Here is a 15,174-nt window from a genome sequence, read left to right as displayed (position 1 = left end):
GGCATTTCTTCGTAGCTCCTCCTCCTCCTTAAGTATAGTACAGTTTGGTAATATACTACACATATTTACACACGATGTAAATATACATATGCACAAGGGTAGATGTTTATGTACATAACATAACAAAATATATACATACCACAACTGAATACATTTGCATAGAACATGCCCATGTGCGATGTACCAAACTTCTATGATTAACAATACATTTTATAACAGATAGTCTCAAAATAAGAGGATGTGAATCTTATTCACGTCGGAAAAAATATTCAAAATTTCTTTCAAGTGTGAATTGTGTTCTTTGTAGATGACATCACAGAAGTTATTAAAAATAGATTTCTGGTACTATTTTAAACATACTCTATTAAAAAGTACTATGAACTTGAATGTTTAGTGTGAAATTAAACAGCAGCATACTTTTAAAAAAGACATTTAAAATAGAAATATTCTATTTAAAGTCAGATTTTTTTTGTCCCCCCTCCCCCATACATTAAATACGATTGTTTTAGAACAAAACTTTTTCATAGGCCCGGGAAGTAGCAATTTGATTCCATTCTTTTGTAAAGAAAACATTTTTAGTTATTTTTAGGGAAATTTATTTGTATTAAAATACATTTTGTTAGTCTGGTGGTAATTCATACTACAAAAGCAAATTTAAAGTATTCATTTCATACCTGAAATGATTCATATTAATATGGAGTGGCCTGTTTCTTATGTGATTCTTTTAAAGTGTATCGGTGTCTTTGGATTCTTAGACATTTTTGTGTTAAAATGAAGATTGTAGTTAATATGGATATATTGACATTTATTGGCAAGGGTCCAAATGCTCATTTGTGCTTGACAAATGTTAAGAGATGTTATAACTGAATTTACCTTTCAAAAGCTATTTGTTCTAATGCAAAAGAGGAACTAAAATGATAAAATTTTGAAGTGTTCTCAAGTATGATCAGGAGCTCATTCCTATAATAAGTTAATTTTACAACATGTTTGCTCTGATTTTTCATGTTTATGAAAGAATATATTTATTTTTAGAAAATATATAGACAGGATGCTACTGATTTCCTAGTATAATTTATTATTATTTAATTTGGGGAGAGTATTTAAAAGGCTCATCACACTCCAGTAGTATCTATATTATAGCTATGAGCTTGTAAAAATAAAAATCAAATTAGCTGAATTGTTTTTTAAGGCTTGTTTCTTAATCACTTAAAAAGTTTAAAGCTAAAATGATGGAAATATTGCAAGTTAAAATTAAATTACAAAAACTTATTCCTTGCTAAGGGGATTTTCTTTTCTTTAGTTAGGGGTTTAACTGCAAAAATATTAGTTTTTTTATTTAAGAAAGTTTCCTACCTGATTTTGTGGTGTGATACGGAGAGATATAGTTTATGAAATGACTTTAAACTGTACAGTGTTCATTCAAAAATTGAGTTGAGAAGTTATTCACTGCAAAATTGTAAAAGGATCTTTTCTGTCATGTTAATTAAGGAAGTGGGTAAAAGTCTGGTTTACCAGGCTCAAATTACATACGTAGAAAGATTTGTAAGAATAAATACTTTGGCATTATGTGGGCTAAAAGCAGACAAAACTATAATATAGCAAATAAAAAACTCCCCAGAATTTGGGCATCCAAGATTCAATTTCATTAAAAAATTTGGCAGTTAAAGAAAAGAAAGAAAATGCTTATTAAATCAGGGTAACTACAAAATGTTGACAGATCTCAAGTTTCATATCCAACTGGGTCTTAGGAAACTGCTGGGGTGTTGGTGGATTCAAGCTATTCTGTCAGACCATTTTTCATAGTGAATTATCTTTTCAGTACTTTCAGATTTAAATGCAACTTCATGGACTAACCCTTCCTGCCTCTGTTTCGATCTGTCTCTGTTTCATCTTTTTTTTTCCTTCCTTCCTCTTTCCTTCCCTCTCTCTTTTCCTTTCTTCCTTCCTATATCCCTACCCCAAGTCTGTAAGCACTTAGACTATTTAGAAAGCCTCATAGAGACCTCCAGGGGATGTAAAACCTTCAGCTCTAGTGATTTAAGATTAGCAACAAATATATGGTGTGCAAAGAAATATCTGTGCTTGCTCAAAGAATTATTATTATTACTGTTATTATTTCTCACCCAAGTACTAGTATTTCTAAAAGAGAGAAACAGGTAGTATCTATTAAAGCAAATATCCTTGGAGAATTGAATTTGTTATTTGGGTAATTCAGGTATTCCTGTTCTCCCTTCCTCTTAGTTACTGAGAAAAAAAAATCTGTCTTAACTATCATTAACTTGTAAGATATGGACTGATTTGACAATATATTGCTTGATTCCCCATTTTACCAATGCTAATAGAGATACCCACCCCCTTTTCTCCAGGGAACCTGCATTCAGGTCATTGTCTGGGTGAAGAAATTTACCTCAGATTTAAATCAGGGGAGTTGAGGGGCCTGATTTTCCAGGCTTTGCTAAGGACAGTGATTGAAGTTATTAGATAATTATTCACCTTCTTCTTTGCCTCCTGAGAGGAGGAGACACATGCACATAATATAAAATACTTTAAATTAATATTAAATAGTCCAAGTGGGATCACTAAAGTTATTTACATTTAGCAATGAATTAAAATGTTAGCATTCTACGTTTAATGAATTAGGGGCTTAGTCTCCTTATACGATCTGACTCAGAAACATTTGCTGAACAAACCTTCAAGAGCTTTTTAGTTTAGTGAAAGTTGGTGAGCTGAGAAGTACGGTCCCTTTACTTTCTGTAGGGGACAAAGTGGAGACAGTCAGAAAGAGGACAAAGTTAAAATGTTGTAGGTGGTAAGTGGGCCTGGAGCCCATTTTAAAGTTGTCTTTGGAAGATTAGGAAGAGATTGAACATAATTTGGATTTTGCTAAAGAACGTTGGCAAGCGTTAATCAAAGGCAGGTTTCAAAAAGATATGTAGTGGCAAATATTATTTAAAAAAGAGAAATTTAGGCTTTGTACTAGTAAACTTTGGTTTCTTCCTCATTTTTAAAGAAAATTTTATCACTTGATTTTGAATTCATCTAATGAAATATTCTTCTGACACATAAAGTATGACTCCTCTAAGAGCAAGTAAAAATGTGAGCTAGAGAAGAGGAAAATTCTGTTGATTTCTTTATATACATGTCTTGATCGTGTATATATATATATATATATATATATATATATATATATATATATATATATAAATTTTTATACTTATAGAAACTAGGTGAACCTTGAAACACTGTGAGTGATAAATTTGGGAAATTTTTAATAATTCCTATATCTAGGTGCACATAAAAAGAGAGAAATGCTTAATGTATTTAAGAGTTGTTTACATGGACATTAAACATATAGAGATTAGTGAATAAATGCAAGAAAAATATTCAAAGTCTAGGACCTAAGATTGTACTATTGCTGACTACAACTATTAGTCATTGAATGCTTTTTCTTTTCGTTTTTTAAATTGAGCCTTCAGAAACTTATACAGTGTGAAATTGTTATAGAATTGCTAATTATTCCTTACCCCAGACCCTTTTAAATAAAGTGATGCCATCCATGGAAGATTTAAAGCAAAACAAAATCATAGACTTATTATCAGGAATTTCTCTCAAGCTAAGTATTTACAAGATTTTCTAAAAAAAAAAAACAACAACAAAAATCCAACTCACTAATAATACCCATCAGGATATTTATTTGGCTTTCTTTTCTCTCTCATTTTAGAGGTATGGCCTAATTCTCCACATTGGCCGTTGATTTCCATGGAGGCCGTCGTAAGGTAGCCATGTAATTTCTTTATCTTTCACCTGCAAATTACACACATTATTTTGCAGCTCAAAATAAGCATTCCCAACGAGTTGCATTCAGTAAATGTCTTTCACAGCATTAGTACAGAACTGAGGTTCAAAAGAATATTAATCTAATACATTCCAAAATTCAAATACTTGTGATTAATAAGCATTATTATCTATAAATAAGGCCCTAATGATACTTTGGCAGTGTTGTAAACACAAGAATCAGAGGCAATTATTGTCATTATTGTTCAGCAAGTACTTCCCATGAATACCAAATGGGTATTGCTGTCCAGCTACTTGGCAAGTAAGGTTCTTATAAAGAAACAGATGTTGGCCAATCAGGCCTGGGCACTATTAACTGCCCTTAGCTCAAGACTCAGAGCCCTTAAAGAAAGAAAAGAAAAGAAAAGAAAGCCATCCCCAAACTAAGACACTAAAAACAATTGTGATGTGATTAAAAAAAAAAAACACAAAAAACACCCTTTATTGCAAATATAAAGGCATCCTGAAAATGTTGTAATTCAATACTGACGTTGGTGAATTGGAACTATCAGCAACCATTGTGTTATTTGGAACAGGAAGTCTTATTTGTGAGACTCTTCCCTCTGTGATGAAGTACCCGCAGAACAAAATCAATGAACGACAAGATATAAGTTGCAACAGCGCTGAAATCCCTCCCAAGGCCAAGGCCATGATCAGGACACAGAGAACACTTTCTTCTATCAAACATGTTCTTTCCACCAGGCTAGCACCAGTGTGTGTGGATGAGAGCTGCAGTTTAAGTTAAAGCAAGGTCTCTAGTCTCCACAAAAACAACACAGACCCGTGGCCATCCATTTGCTCTTTACTCCCTATCTTAGAAGTCAACAGAGAACCAGCTCTGCCCACAAGCTCATTTTTGCTTTAGGTCCAGTGGCATTGGATAATAGCTGAGGTGAGTTGTTTTTGGTGGAGAGGAGGAAAACAGAACGTTTTGTGTATAGATTTTCCTAAGGGATTAGAGCATTAAGCATTGGGTATGTCTATATTTTGGGTATATCTATATTTCTTTTCTATTTTTAAATTCCTCATGCAAACAAAGCCTTATACCTTTTTTTTTTGTTGTTGTTGGTAATGTGGCTTGAACTCAGGGTCTGTGTGCTGTTCCTGAGCTTTTGTGATCAAGGCTAGTGTTCTGCCACTTTGAGCTACTGTACCCTTTCTAGTTTTCTGGGGATGAATTGGAGATTAGAGTCTTATTGACTTTCCTGCTTGGGCTGGCTTTGAACTGTGAGCCTCAGGTCTCAGCCTCTAGAGTAGCTAGGATTACAGATGTGAGGCACCAGTGCCCAGCTCCTTATACCTTAAACATAGTTAGTGAGAGTTCGAGAAAGCATAAATTGTTTCCCCAAAGACATTGACAAAGGAGTAACTCTGACAAGATCAAGACTGTGTGGGTGCAAGGTAGGGTAGGTGAGGTTTTGAAAAGCAGTGTCTTTGTTAACTGTTATTAGCAGTCAATTAAAGCATGAGAGTGTTAAGGGGAGTATTTGGTGGATTGTGTGCTCACTCACAGGAGGTGAGTGAGATTGTTTAATATAGCCCCTCCCTGTACCCCTCAACCCTCATTTTTTCAGCATCATTTCAGATTGGATAGGATCCTTCCTCTTGGTCTTCCTCCTTCCTCTCCCTCCTCCCTCCTCCCTCCTCCTCCTGGCTAAGCCATGACTTGAGCCATGACTCTGGGTTGAGCTTTTATGGCTGATAAATTGGAGATTAGAGTTTTGAGATCTTTGTCACCTGGGCTTTGAACTGAGGTGTTCAGATTTATTGAGTGGCTAGGATTATAGGCATAAGCCACAGGCCTTAGCCTCAAAAATTTCCTTCTTGGTCGCAGAAAAGTGATGCCAAATAGAGTCCACTATTCTCAGAATAAACAGAAAATGAGTTTTTTTTTTTTTTTAAATTGGGCCCCTTCAGAAAATGTTCAGCCAGGGATTTGTCAAGAGAGCCAGGTGGCTGTGTCCATGAATGTGGACTATTGTGTGCCAAAGCCATTGGATGGAGGCGATTGCAGTCTACTTTCTCCTCTTTCTTGAGTTTGAACTCCTCAGCATTGGACACAAGGTGCATTACCCATCAGTATTCAGCATCATATTCTCAGTCTCTTCAGTATCTTCTCTCATTCCCAAGCATGTTGTGACTCAAATAATTTTTATAAGTAATGACAATCACAATGATAGTGCCAATAATAATGATGATAGTGATAAAAGTACATGTTACTGAGGACTATGTACCAGAAATATGCTCCTGGCATATATTGTCCTATTGAGGCATGTTAGAAGCCCTCTCTAAGGAAAGTTTGGATCTTGGTTTGACAGATGCACTGTCTGAGGGCTGAAGGGGTGATGTCATCTATCAAGGTTCCTTGATGATTGCACCAAAAGGGTTCCAGTCTTCCTATGCCTAGGGACACTGGTACTTTCTGCCCTTCGTGGAGTTTCCAGACATTGGTCTTTCAAAGACACTTCCATATTAGCTTGTAAAGCATTCCTGTGACACTTGGTAAATACAGTCTCTGCCTCCACCCTCCACCCCATTTCCTACTAAAACAAAGGTGGCAAAGTTCTAGGGCCTCTTCCTATACCATAATTGGACTTTTGCCACACAAAAGCCCTTCATTATGATAACAGCGAGGGCTCACCCTATTAACCTGCGATGATTCAGGTTGGATGCTGTAGGACATGGCATGTTACGTTAGGGTCTCCTCAAGTGCTGTTGTGTGCATCTATGAATGCTCACTCTTACTTTACATAGAGGAATGTGTCTGCTTCTCTGTGTAAGAACACCCTGGGGACAAACAAAATTTATTGATGGGAAGCAACATCCCTGTGACTTTGACTATGGACTTGGGGACTTGTGGTAGCTGTGTGGGACACCCAGTCAGAGATGATGCCCACCACAATGATTTCACCTGCTTGCTGGACACTGAGTTTAGTTCAGTGTGTGACCCTCACTATATACAGGCAGGACAACTGTCCAACAAACTTATGAATCTTGGCACTGTTTGGGAAGAAGTGATACTGTTTCAAACATACCCAGCAGCAACCATGGGGGCTAGGCTTTGTGCCAGCCTCGGGCTCTGTGCCCTTCCCTGGATAGAAAGGGGCTCTGGGGCTGCAGCTCCAGGCACTGGCTAGCTAGCAGAATGTGTAAAAGCTGGCTTTCTGACTAATGAAAAAAAGTGGCTTTATTTAGGGGCTAAGAGGAAATACAGTTAGCTGTGGAGCTGTGTTCTAGCACCAGGGTCATAAAGTTTGAAAACACTTCGATAATGATTTCATTTTCCAGGAAAGATTCCTTGCTGCTGCTGACCCCCAGAGAGCAAAAGTTTCTTTGTACAGGTCAAAGTGAAAAGGTTACTTGGCTTTCAGAAAATGACTCTTTCACTTAATTCATTAATTGATATTCTTTTTCATTCCAAGAAAGAATTTGAGGCTGTTTATAAAAATACATGATGGAAAGAAACTAAGGTAAGAAAAAAAATCCATTAAAGTTAACATGTACAAATGCAACCAGTAAGAAGTGTTAGGAACTCATATAAAATGGTAGGAGCAAAAGAAGGCAGAAGGCAGGTGCTGATGGCTTATGCCTATAATCCTAGCTACTCAGGAGGCTGAGATTTGAGAATCATGTTTTGAAGACAGTCTGGGAAGGAAAGTCTATGAAACTCTTATTTCCAATTAACCACCCAATAAACCAGAAGTGGTAGAGTGCCAGCCTTGAGCAAAAAGCTAATGGACAGCGCCCAGACCCTGAGTTCAAGGTCCAGATCAGCACAAAGCAAAACAAAAAAAGAAAAAAACCCAAATGCACAATAAACTATCAATCTTGTTAAATGTTATTTAAAAACAAAAAATTATACTGTTTTCAAGGTGAACTATCAATTATATGTGACATGAAAATATTCCCTAGAATATCTTTGGTAGGCTTAACCTCAAAGAAAAATGTTCAGAGGGGAATTTATGATGACATCTTTTGTATTCACAATAAAAAAGCTAATCTTGAGTCCGTTCGAGTTTTATATTGGAAGAAGGGCATTATGATAGTCTTTGACAAGCAGTAATGCTAGCAATTGGCATTTTACTTCCGATGCTTACCTCCCATAAGATACTTTGACAGTTTGCAAGGTATAGATCACATTTTGCTTCTTCCCAGTAAATCTCAGAAAATCACCAATGATATGTGTTTTACTGGCTCCTCTGTTGTTGCTTTTTTTTGTTTTTTTGTTTAGATAGTCAAGAGTCAGATAATATAAAGATCACAATAAAGTTCCTTTTATTTAGGATGTATAAATTCATACATCTTTTACTACAACCTGCTTAGTGACTCGGTTGCCTCATGTAACCCTTCTGGCTTCACATTTTCTCATCTGTTCAATCAGTGTGTGGGATTTAGTTGATCTTTAAGTTGCCTTCTAGTCATAAAATTCTGTTTCAAAATTTCTGCCATCTAGAGAATCCATTAATGTAAGCATGATTTTTTTTATAACTAGTTATATTTCCATTGATAGAGAACTTACATGTAAAGAATACAGAATGTTCTATTATGTGGTGTAAATCAATAAAATGAAAATGTATCCATTGACAACATTTGTATTTCACCTATTACAGAGCTGTGGCATCTCTTTGAATACAATACACTTTTATGCCCCATTAAAACATGCTTGACATAGCTTTCAACTACTTGCAAATGCTGAGAAGTTGAAAAACATAACATTTACAAAAGATACATCTGGTGCATATTTCTATGACTTGGAAGAAGGAATCATTTAAATACTGCTGAGCCATCTCCATATTAGGAGAAAAGATATTCCATGTCCATATGGGAAATTGGTAGTAAAATACATGTAGGTTTAAATTTCTCCAGCACATTTCCTTCGCCTTGACACATGTTAAAAATATGGAAATATTGATTAGGAATTAAATCATCTCTTTGGGTTGTTAGAATCGCTTTTCTCTAGAATTTTATAAGATTGTATCATGAAAGCCAGTGGACATGCTAGCAGTGATAAGTTTTGAAAGAGACTGTAAATAGCATGTAACACACAGAAAAACTGCTTATTTAAGTTCACAACTTCTTCGCTTGGGGGTCATGGATCTGTCAATTATCTAAAGATGAGATTCATCTGGGTACTGGTAGCTGTAAGCTAGCTATTCAAAAGGCTGAGATCTCAGGGTCATGATTTGAAGCTATCCTGGACAGAAAAGTCCGCAAGATTCTTATCTACAAAAAGCCCAGAAATGGAGATGTGGCTCAAGTGGTAGAGTGCCAGCCTTGAGAATTCCAAGGGAGAGTGCAAGGTTTTAAGCTTATATCCCAGTATTGGCATAAAAAAGATAAGGGTCAGGAGTTCTGGAACTCCATCCTGAGTTGGTATGAAAGTGTGTGTACTTGTGATTTATTCTTTCCTGGAAAGGGCTTACCCCATACTAGTATCTCCACACAGTTCGTAATCCTGGTGTCCTGGAAAAATGTGAAGTCCATAAAAAAAAACCCACCAGCAGTTGCCTTTTTCCAAGTAGTTTTATGTGGAGTAGGTAGCTGCTGATCACACGTAAGCCCCATTAATATAAATAAAAGGGTGGCACTGTCCAGCTTGACCATTCTATGATTATGTCAGGAATTTACTTCTATACATCTAAATCTCAGAATCACTCACTAATGCCATCCCATTTAGATCTGTAAGACTGCATTTATTTTTAGGTTGTTAATGTGGAGGTTCTGGGCAATGCAGAGATGAGGTTTTGCTGAATTGTACAGAGATCAGGTTGGAGAAAGAGCACACCTAAAAGTTATATAGTCCTTCTAAAATGCCTTGTGTTTCCCTCATGTGAACAAAAACATCTTCCCTCTAGTGTACAGATACTTAATTGATATTATGGGCTGTGCTTTAAATAGTGAAAAGTGAGAAAATCAAGACCGAGGACACTGTTCTACTATTAAGGACACTGTTCTTCTACCACGAAGAAGACTATAAAAAAAGGAGACAGCTATGTAAATGAAGGATTTTGTATCGCCTTGTCAATTTCTTATCCGTTGTCAGTTTGAATGATTTCTAAATCAGAAGAATGCAGAAGATCTGTTTTCCCATCAGTTCTGAGCCTAAGGAATTTGGAGCTGGAGTTTGGAGCCAGGAAACAGTCCTGCTTTGAATTCAGAGGCTTGACTGCTACACACAGATGCCAGGCTTATGACAGATTCCAAAAGGTTCAGCTTGATGTTACAGTCCTGAAGGTCAGAGAGAATTCCTTAGAGCGGGCAGAGGAAGAGGAACTAGAGTGGCCATGGAGTCTACATGGTAATGTGGTCAGCTAGCAGGCACCTGACTTTACCAAGTAGAATACTGATCTAGAGGACACGGCTGGCCTCAGGCTGGGATGTATTTTTGTATTTCCCTCTATTTGAGATGGGGTAGCTTCAATATTTAGAAAGCTCTGGAAGATTTTCCACCATAAGGTGAAAAACATATAGACTCAAGTCTCCAAAGTCTAATGGGCTCCATTGTGTAAAAAAAATTGAGAACATCAATTGATTCTTCTAGATGCTTTGAGTACTTGATGTTAGGTCAGTGTGGTAGCTGTGAGTGGGGGACATCATGCACCTGCACCAAAACAGATCCAAAACAACATAATCTTAATGGCACCTCGTGACGTTAGCTGGGCAAGGTTCAGTGAAACAGGTGCATTTATTTATTCACATATATACACATGAAGTGATTGTCCTATGATTTCAGTATCAGAAAGGCTTTGAGAGGAGAAATAAAGTGTGTCATAAACTCCTTAGAACTGCTTCCTTCCTTCCTCCCTCTTTGCTTCCCTCCCTCCCCTCCTTCCTTCTTTCCTTCCTTCCTATTTGTGCTGATACTGGGGTTTGAACTTAAGGTCTGGGTGCTATCCCTTAAGCTTTTTCACTCAGGGCTAGCACTCTACAACTTGAACTAGACTTCCACTTCTGGCTTTTTGCTGGTTAATTGGAAATAAGAGTTTCTGGACTTTTTTTGGTGGTTGTTTTTGTTCAGTCTGGCTTTGAACTTTGATCCTCACATTTCATCTTCTGAGTAACTAGGGTTACAGGCATGAGCTATTAGCACCAAGTAGTGTTAATTTTACCAGTGACTCAGTGCAGCTCTGAAGCTGGAGGTCAAGAGGGAGGCACTCCATGAAATGGAAGATGATAACAGAGAAAGAAATGAACAGAGAAAGACCTCTGAAACCCTCCTTTGCCTGGAGCTGCATTGAGACTTCCTAGGTCCTTTTGCAGAGGACTTTCTACTCTAAACTTAATGGACAACACCATTAGCTTATCACAGTGATTTAAAAAATGGAATTGGTTATTATTATTATTATTATTACCATTCTTAATTTTTAATATTTAGACTTGGGAACAAAACTCCACCTCAGAGAGGCTGAATAGTTACACAGGCAATTCTTGAGACATCTCAAGTCAGTTTCTACCTTCGGGTCTGTCCAGGGAAGATTTTCTTAAGTTTCATGCAGTCATCTGGATATTTCGTTAATTAACTATGTGAATTCCAGAGTAGTTTTGCTGAGTAAATATGAGAGCGCTTATCTGCAAGTGTTCTTTTTTTTCTTCTTATCTTTCTTTTCCGCAGTGAATTCCCTGAGAAGAGTTGCAGCTTCTCTTATACACAGTATTTAGAAAATACAACGATCATGACATGCAGAATAGCTTCAGGAAATGGTATTTTTATGTTTGGGATTAGAAAATATTATTTAAAATACAGGGACAATTCCTGATTTATTAGTGATTCTAAGAATATTATATAAGATCATTGTGTTGTTAAGCAGCAAGATTTTACTGATGGAAAGAAGTATTTAAGAGGGTCTGGAAATGTTCTTGTTGAAGGTGTAATTTTCCATAAGAAAAGGCATGGGCTTGGGGCCAAATGAAGTGACACAAATATAATCACAGCTATCTGAGAAGCATACATCAAGACTGTGATTCAAGGCCAGACCAGATAAAAAGCTAGTGAGGTACCATCTCAACAAATAAGCGAAGTGTAGTAGTTTATGAAAGTAATCCCAGATACACAGGAGGCAGAGGCAGGAGGGTCAAAGTCTGAGGTTGGCACCAGGCAAAACTGAGACCATATCTGAAAAATAATGCAAAAATGCTGAGAGCATGGCTCAAGAGATATTAGGAGTTTAACAACCTCATTAGTGAAAAAAAGAATAAAAAAAGGAAAAGATAGCCAGGCGCCGGTGGCTCACACCTGTAATCCTAGCTACTCAGAAGGCTGAGATCTGAGGATTACAGTTCAAAGCCAACCTGGGCAGGAAAGTCCGTGAGACTCTTATCTCCAATAAACCACTTAGAAAACCAGAAGTGGTGCAGTGGCTTGAGTGGTAGAGTACTCACTTTGAGCTAAAAAGCTGAGGGACAGTGCTCAGGCCCAGAGTTCAAGCCTGATGATCGACAAACAAACAAAAAAAAGAAAAAAAAGAAAAAGATTAAAAAAAGATACTAAATTATCTTGCAACTTGGAGAATCTATAGGTTGGTTGGTAAATAAAATAGTTAACGTTTATATTGTAGATTTGGATGTGAAGAAATTTTCTTGTCAATAATCTGTTATGAGGGTGAAGTACAAATTAATCAATATTTAAGAAAGCTCACAAGGTATCTATCTATCTATCTATCTATCTATCTATCTATCTATCTATCTATCTATCTATCTATCTATCTATCTATCTATCTATCTATCTATCTATCTATCTATCTGGTTGGTTGTGGGGCTTGAACACAGGGCCTGGACGCTGCCCCTCCGCTCTTCAGCTCAAGGCTGGTGCTCTACCACTTGAGCCACAGCGCCACTTCTGCCTTTTTCTGCTTACATGGTGCTGAGGAATCGAACCCAGGGACTCATGCATGCAAGACAAGCACTCTACCACTGAGCCACCTTCCCAGCCCCGAGGTATTCATATGTTTTAATGGTTTGCCCATTTGGGCTGAAATAAATAATGTATTCCAGTTAATTCCATCAATTCCAGTTAAATTGGCAAACCATTTAAATCAGTAAATGAATTAAGTAGGGCTAAATTTTAAAAATGGAATTGAATTTTGCTAATAATAAAATGTTGAGACAAAGGACAAAGATTGAACTAATGTAACAGCAATACAAGACACAATGTTGGAAATGAACTTTACAACTTGGGGTCAGGGGAATGGTGGGGGAGGGAAACTGGGAGAAAACGAGAGAGGGAGTAACAATGTTTGACAAGAAATGTACTCATTACCTTATGTATGTAACAATAATCCCTCTGTACATCATCCCACTTATAATACAATAAAATTGAAAAACAAAACAGAATGGAATTGCATGGTTTAAGTAGCTCCAAACCAAAGAATACATAGGGAAATATGAAATAAACATTTCTTTTTGTTGGCACTAAGATTTGAACTCAAGGCCTCATACTTGTTACCACTTGAGCCACCACACCAACCCTGAGCGTATGGATATTGTCCTGATATCATTTGCAAAGTACAACAGGCTGCAAACATCTATTGTAGTGATTTGAGAAAAATGTACAACTTTGGGGTATATAAGGTAGGAAAATAAATGGGAGAAAGATTTCAATAAAAATCGGGAGGTTCACAGCACTTTTTTAAAAAGAGAAGTCTGCATGCATTTTGAATAATAAAAAGCATTCCTCTCTCTTGTTTTAGTTATGCCTTCTTAAATAGCTTATGTCTATAGCAGCATCCTTAGCCCGAGTCAGAGGATTTGGCTCTTGGTGATTCTTCCGTTGTTTCAGATGTGTGTTTCAATGTGTTTTTTTTCAAGTAGCCAGGATTTATTTACTTTGTGTGGAGGAGACACTGTTGACTAAAAAATTAAAATAAAAACAAAACACCTCTCACTTTTTGTTTTCTTTTGCTCCATGGGTTTTCTTCTGTTTTGCCTCTTTCTCCCTTTGAATGTTTAACCTTAACTTTCAATTTCCATCCTTTTTCTGCTGCAAGTCTCTGATTTCCTTCTTCCTGGTGAAAATGCTGCCCTTCCATCCAGCTTCCATCTCAGCATTTCTGAAACGTCTACTCATTCTTCTTTATCCATCCCTTTGTTGTCTTTCATTTTTCTCTGAATCTATGGAGAGAGTATATTGTATTCTTCCATAGTGAATTTTTTCTGGAAATTCCAAGCTGTTAGAAAATTCAAAATAACATAGGTTGATGATGGGCGATTACGTTTCACACAGTTCCACTAATTTTCTAATTGGATTTGCTTCTGAATCTCTTTTCAGTTGTTGCTTATGCTTGCCCTCTCTTCCCTATGGGCATAAGATATCTTTACTTTCTCACTTGTTTGTTCAGATTCTACTTGGTAAGGTAAACGTTGGTCCTATCTAAGAAACTCTACCCCACACATTTCTGCCATGATGTTTCTGCCTTGCCATGGCCAAAGCCATGGGACCAACAGACCATGGAACGAAACTTCTGAAACCATGAGCCAAAATAATATTTTCCTCCCTTGAGTTGTTTCTTTTAGGTATTTTGTCCCAGCAATGAAAACTGACTAATATAAGGGCACATCCATATCCACCTTTTATGGAAAAGACTTGGCTGGTAACAAGAAGACTTAAATAGGAGTTGGTAGCACATGTATGTTGTGTCTGTGGGTGGGAAGACAGACAGACAGATAGATTAATGGATGAGCAGGCAGATATCTAATTGAGGCTATATAGTGACTACTGTGTGTGTCACTCTGGGTGAACTACTGCTTCTCTGCCTTACTGTGCATTCTTGGTGATAATAACATCTGGCTCACAGGATGTTGTGAGGATTTTATGCTGGGCATATCTCCAGTAAGTATGAATTTTCTCTGTTTTTACCCATGTAGAGACTTTGGATAACTTCAAATCATTCAAGTTATCTATAGTAGCCATGGTAGAAGCCTACTACGTAGATAGAAGCTAGTAATGGCAGAAATAATGCTACTTTTACTGTGCCCCAAATGCAGTTCCTTCATTTTGATAGTGACCCTAAGAGCCTTATGAGGTCCCAGTGCCTCTCTGAAGGGGACAGGAGTATAGTTCTTTTGCCACTGTTGCCATGTGATTCATTTGAGAGGACAGAGATGGCTACTAAGAAGTCACAGAGTTTAGTGAGGTAAAAGCCAGTGAAAGATCATCCCCATTGTGGAAAAGTAGAGCCTTTCAGCCTCGTAGAAATGAGTTTTATGTTCCATTCCCAAGTTTGGAGAAAAGAAAACCTTCCCTTTTCTTTCCTTTTTGTTTTTTGTTTTTTTTTTTTTGGCAAGAATCAGTAAGTCTGCAGGTCACATATAAGACACACTGGACCCAGTTTTCAAAGGGTCTGT

This window comes from Dipodomys spectabilis, unplaced genomic scaffold (genome assembly GCF_019054845.1).
Source record: "Dipodomys spectabilis isolate Male_0828 unplaced genomic scaffold, ASM1905484v1 ptg000187l, whole genome shotgun sequence".
In the NCBI taxonomy this organism is placed as follows: domain Eukaryota; kingdom Metazoa; phylum Chordata; class Mammalia; order Rodentia; family Heteromyidae; genus Dipodomys; species Dipodomys spectabilis.
This window is presented reverse-complemented; position numbering follows the sequence as displayed.